This window comes from Ailuropoda melanoleuca, chromosome 15, assembly GCF_002007445.2.
Source record: "Ailuropoda melanoleuca isolate Jingjing chromosome 15, ASM200744v2, whole genome shotgun sequence".
NCBI classification, from domain to species: domain Eukaryota; kingdom Metazoa; phylum Chordata; class Mammalia; order Carnivora; family Ursidae; genus Ailuropoda; species Ailuropoda melanoleuca.
This window is the reverse complement of record NC_048232.1, coordinates 70,637,500-70,643,733: the sequence shown is the minus strand read 5'-3', so window position 1 is coordinate 70,643,733 and position 6,234 is coordinate 70,637,500.

The window sequence follows — 6,234 nt, the reverse complement described above, 5'->3', positions numbered from 1 at the left end:
GGCTGATGGAGGGACAGAGAAAGGGGCAAGTCTGCATTAACCAGAGGTGGTAAGGCAAGATAGAATTTGGATCACTGAACAGAGAAATAGGGAAGCTGAGAGAGTGAACCAGATTTGGGGGGTTTTGTTTGTTTTACCTTTCTTTTAGAAGAAAATATAGATGTAAATCTTCATGAGCTTGGATTAGGCAATAGTTTCTTGGATATGACACCACGAGCAAAGAAAAAATATGTAAAATGGACTTCATCCAAATTAAAAGCTGTGCATCAAAGGACTCTATCAACGAAGTGAAAAGACAACTCACAGAACTGGAAAAGTATTTGCAATCATATATTTGGTACAGGTCTGATATCCAGAATACATATAGGAAAGTTTTACAACTCAACAATAAAAGATAAATAACTCAATTACAAAGTAGGCAATGGATTTGAATAGACATTTCTCCAAAGAAAATATACATATAGCCAATAAGCACATGAAAATGTCCTTAGTTTTGAGGAATTGTTAGTTATCAGGAATATTAAAATGAAAACCACGATGAGATACCACTCTACACCTACTATGATGGCTAGATTTTAAAAAGTGGAAAATAAGTGTAGGTGAGCATGTAAAAAATAAGAACCCTCAAATATTGTTGATGCAAATGTAAAATGGTGGAAAACAGTTTCAGCAAACAATGCAGCTGGAAAACAGTTTGGTAGTTCCTCAAAAAGTTAAACATAGAAAAAAAAAAGTTAAAATTAGAGTTACCATATGATGTAGCAAATCCATTCCTAGGTATATACCCCACAAAACTGAAAACACTTACTCCTACAAAAACTAGGACACAAATGTTCATAGCATCATTATTCAAATAGACAAAAGCAAGGACAACCCAAACATTCATCAACTGATGAATAAACAAAACATGGTATATCCATTTAATAGCATATTATTCACCATAGAAAGGAATGAAATGTTTGATAAATGCTGTAACATGAATGAACCCTAAAAACATTATGCTAAGTAAAAAAGCCAGACAAAAATTGGGCAAATATTGTACGGTCCCACATTTACATGAAATATCTAGAATAGGCAAATTCATAGTGACAGAAAATAGATTAGAGGTTATGGTACAAGAGGCTAGCAGAGGGGTCAGCTGGGGAATTATTGCCTAATGGGTACAGAGTTTTTGTTTGGAGTGATGAAAATGCTCTGAAATTTCGGTGAACATTGCAAACCTTGTGAACATACTAAAAGTGACTAAAAGTCAATTGTACATTTAAAAATTGTGAATTTTATTGTATGTGAATTACATCTCAATAAGAAAAAAACGCTTTATTTTTATTTACTTTGAAAAAAGATTTATTTATTTTGAGGGCGCACAGAGGGGGGTGGCAGGAGGGGCAGAGGGAGAGGAAGAGAATCCTCAAGCAGAGCCCAATGTGGGACTCCATCTCATGACCCTGAGATCATGACCTGAGCTGAAAATCAAGAGTTGGGCACTTAACTCACTGAGCCATCCAGGCGCTCCAAGAAAACAAAAACAAAAAACCTTTAAAGAGAAGTTCTCTATTGGTAAAATACAAGTCATTGAAAGGAAACATTTGAAATATAAATACACGTTTTGCTTTGTGAAAATCACACACCTACCTATGATTTCAAAATGCTCCCTAGTTTAAAATAAAATTATAAATAAACAGTATGATAAGCTCTTCTGAAACTTATATTTATTATATATCTATTGTTTTTCATAGTTTCTGCTTCATGGAATATGATCTGAGAAAAGGATGTAACTACCACGAGGTAATGGAACATAAAGAAATGTTAAGTTTCCAACTTTGGAAACTACGGGTTCTCGAGTTATGGTCATGTGTTTGAAAATCAATTTACCAAATGTATAGATCATGGCTCAGTTGACAGAAAGCATCATAATCTCATTACTCAGGGCCTGGAAGTTAAATGATCAGGGTTGCTGTCCTGGCTCTGTTTCTCTGCTTGTTTCTACTTCATCTATAATTGAGGTGGCTGGAATTGAGGCTCCTTTTAGCTTTAAAATTCTGAACTTATTTGATTTTATTGTGACTTTATTGTCAAAGGACTTTTGAACTTGTTTTACTTATTTGGACTGCATTAAAACATAAATATTTTATTTTTTTATGATTTTTTATTATATTATGTTAGGCACCATACAGTACATCCCCGGTTTCCGATATAAAGTTCGATGATTCATTAGTTGCGTATAACACCCAGTGCACCATGCAATACGTGCCCTCCTTACTACCCATCACTGGTCTATCCCATTTCCCCACCCGCCTCCCCTCTGAGGCCCTCAGTTTGTTTCTCAGAGTCCATAGTCTCTCATGTTTCATTCCCCCTTCTGTTTACCTCCCTTTCTTTATCCCTTTCTTCCCCTACCGATCATCCTAGTTCTTATGTTCCATAGATGAGAGAAATCATATAATTGTCTTTATCTGCTTGACTTATTTCACTTAGCATTATCTCCTCCAGTGCCATCCATGTTGCAGCAAACGTTGAGAATTCGTTCTTTCTGATAGCTGAGTAATATTCCATTGTATATATGGACCACAACTTCTTAATCCGGTCATCTGTTGAAGGGCATCTCGGCTCCTTCCACGATTTAGCTATTGTGGAAAATGCTGCTATAAAACATACCCATTTTAAAATTTAGTAAATTATTATTGGACTGTGAGATTTGAAAAGGATTAAATTATCCACTCAGCTTTTAATTGGACCAATTGATCGCAGTCTATGGAGAATTAGTCTGAAGCAATACCACCCCCTGGTGGCCCTCCTCAAATAAGACAACCTCGAAAATGATAGTGTGGCATTTATCACTATGACAGGTGGTTCAGATGTATCTATTTTAGGAAACACGTTTAATAATATTGCACAATATATGTTTAAGTTAACTAACGCTTATGGCATTGGCCTTAAAAACTTATTTTATAATTCAACAAATTCTCTCAACAAATATTTTAGTGCCCAAGTACAAGAACAAAACAGTGAAAAAAAATAAACAGAAATATTGGTATTCACAGACAATATGTAATAGGCATAATAAATAAGTAAATTATGTTTAGTGGCAAGTTCTGGAAAACATCAGGACAAGGAGGATGTTAGGTAGGTTGCAATTTTAAATAGAATGACATTTGAGCAAAGACTTGAAAGGTGAGGTCAATTCTACGTGCTTATCTGAATGATAAAATTCCACAGACTTACAATCTAAATATTTAGCTTTAATTCTGGAATGGTGCTGTAATTCTGTTTCCTCAAGTATTTCTTTTTAGTAAGCAGGAACTGTATTACCAGGCCAATATTAATAAGAATGACTACCTTTTGAAAAATGATATTGCCCTAAAGATAAGTATCTTTCCTAGGTAGTGACGGTTTTTCCTATCAGAAAAGATACAGGAGTTGAGGTTTTGTTATCTTACTTTTCACAACCTTAAATTTTCCTTAACACATTGAAAACTATGTTCCTATGAAAGTAGGAACTGCTCTAGTCTTAGGAATTGAGAATTGAGAGAAGGGAGGAGAATGTAGTGGTGCAATGTCATCACCAATAAAGATTAGCTAAGTTTCCCTAAGCTATTTATAGCTTTGCTTTTATAAACGTCTCAGCACTTTGTGAAACCATTTAAATTATATGTCTTAAACACCTTTGGGTTAATGAGTGCACCCTTGAGAGTAGGGATGGTTTTAAACTATTTAATAGGTGTAGCATAAGGCCTTGAATATAGTAAGTGTTTAGGAAAGTTATTTTAGTTGTTCTATATCTACGGATAGAAAAAATTTAAAGGTAATATCTTAATATTTGGGGATTTTTCTTTAGATCAAAGGTTTCTGAGAATGGAGAAGAGTTTTTGATGCAACCAGGAAATGAGATCAAATCTTAACAAAGCAAAGAGTTAAATGGGTAAATTTAAAAATAAAGTGTTTGGGGGCACCTGCATGGCTCAGTCATAAGCATCTGACTCAGGTTAGCTCAGGTCATGATCTCATGGGCCCTGAGATCCAGCCCTGCCCTTAGAGAGAAGTGTGCTTGAAGAGTCTCTCCCTCTGCTCCTCCCTCCTCAAATGAATAAATACATCTTTAAAGAAAAATAAGGTTTTTGATCAAATCACCTAAAGGGTTATTGGGTTTTTATTACACTGTTTCCATAGTGACTTGCAATTAGGTGCTTAACACACATTATAAAAGGCTGAAATGCCACCTAATAGTATTAACAATGCTTTTTAATCCGTATATAGCACTTCAGTTTACACAGCATCCTCACAGAGGTTTCATTTGCTTATTTGGTTCAGAACATGCAGTGCAAATATAAACTTTTCAGCTTATCTTTCCTTTTAGTTCTAAAGGGAATTTGTATTTTCAGACAACTATGTGCATTATACTGGAAACATAAATCTGACATGGACAAAATTTAAAATGGCAATGGTCAAGATTTGCCAAGTGGTGGTAGCTAATCTTGGTGAAGACATGGACTGGAGGTGGATGAAGAACAGGTGAAAAAGGTCAGTGGAATCTCAACCCATTGAAGTCCAACAGCTGGGACAACATAATGCTTACAAAGCACAATCTTAAAAAGGTCCAGGTGTTCAGATAAAGAGTCGCTCAACCCTCTCCTTAAAAACAAACAAATAAATAAAATTAAAAAACAAATAAAACCAAACTTTTCCTTGCAAGGAAAATTTCTGTGAATTTATGATTTAGAAGCGGGGAAGGAGGTGAGAGCAACAGGCAAATCCAGTTCAATGCCTAGCTGGAAAGGTCTGAAAATTGAAGTAAAAAACAAAACAGTCTATAAACTTCTGTTGAATGGATGAAAATACTTTAAATAAAAACATAGTATTATATGGTTTCACTCACCTATGGAACATAAGAAGCAGGAAGATCGGTAGGAGAAGAAAGGGATAAAGAAATGANAGTAAAAAACAAAACAGTCTATAAACTTCTGTTGAATGGATGAAAATACTTTAAATAAAAACATAGTATTATCATATGGTTTCACTCACCTATGGAACATAAGAAGCGGGAAGATCGGTAGGANATTGAAGTAAAAAACAAAACAGTCTATAAACTTCTGTTGAATGGATGAAAATACTTTAAATAAAAACATAGTATTATATGGTTTCACTCACCTATGGAACATAAGAAGCAGGAAGATCGGTAGGAGAAGAAAGGGATAAAGAAATGAGGGGTAATCAGAAAGGGGAATGAAGCATGAGAGACTATGGACTCTGAGAAACAAACTGAGGGCTTCTGAGGGGAGAGGGGTGGGGGAATGGGATAGGCTGGTGATGGGTAGTAAGGAGGGCCCGTATTGCGTGGTGCACTGGGTGTTATACGCAACTAATGAATCATGGAACTTAACATCAAAAACCAGGGATGACTATGGTATGGTGACTAACATAATATAATAAATATTATTATAAAAAAGGAATTAAATAGAAATCCCCCAAAAATAGTATGCAAAAATTATATTTGGGAGGAAACCTAAGTAAGAGTTTACAATTATGACTTCTATGACGAACGGTGGGATTGGGGGCTAGGGATGTTTACCTTTCTGTGTACCTTTATGCATTTTTTAAAAAGATTTTATTTATTTATTAGACAGAGATAGAGACAGCCAGCGAGAGAGGGAACACAAGCAGGGGGAGTGGGAAAGGAAGAAGCAGGCTCATAGCGGAGGAGCCTGATGTGGGGCTCGATCCCAGAACGCTGGGATCGCGCCCTGAGCTGAAGGCAGACGCTTACCCGCTGTGCCACCCAGGAGCCCCTACCTTTACGCATTTTTAATGCCACACATGCTTAACCCTTTAAAAGATTAGTCTAGGAGAATCCCTTCTTCCCATCATCCAAATATCGCTTCCTTCCCCCCAATACAATTTCCTGTCAAGACCGGCACTACTTTCGAGGGCCCTGGAGGGAACAGATCCTCAGTCCTTGTGATCTGAACCAGTTCGTCCGTACTGCCTATCCCAGAAAGGTGGTCAGTGGCTGAGTTAGTGGAAGAAAGGGTTTCACCACTTTCACGGCTCTAACGCTGACCCTACAGGCCACTGCGATTCCAAAAACCTCCAGTTAGCGGCCTCAGGTGTAAGGTTGACTAGCATTGGCCGCGTGGGGCTCTTCCTATTATTATTACGTAGTCCTATTTCCTTGTAGGACAAAGCACCCAGAGAAGGGTGCGCCGCCCCCGCAGGGCGCTTTAGGACCTGCAACTTCTG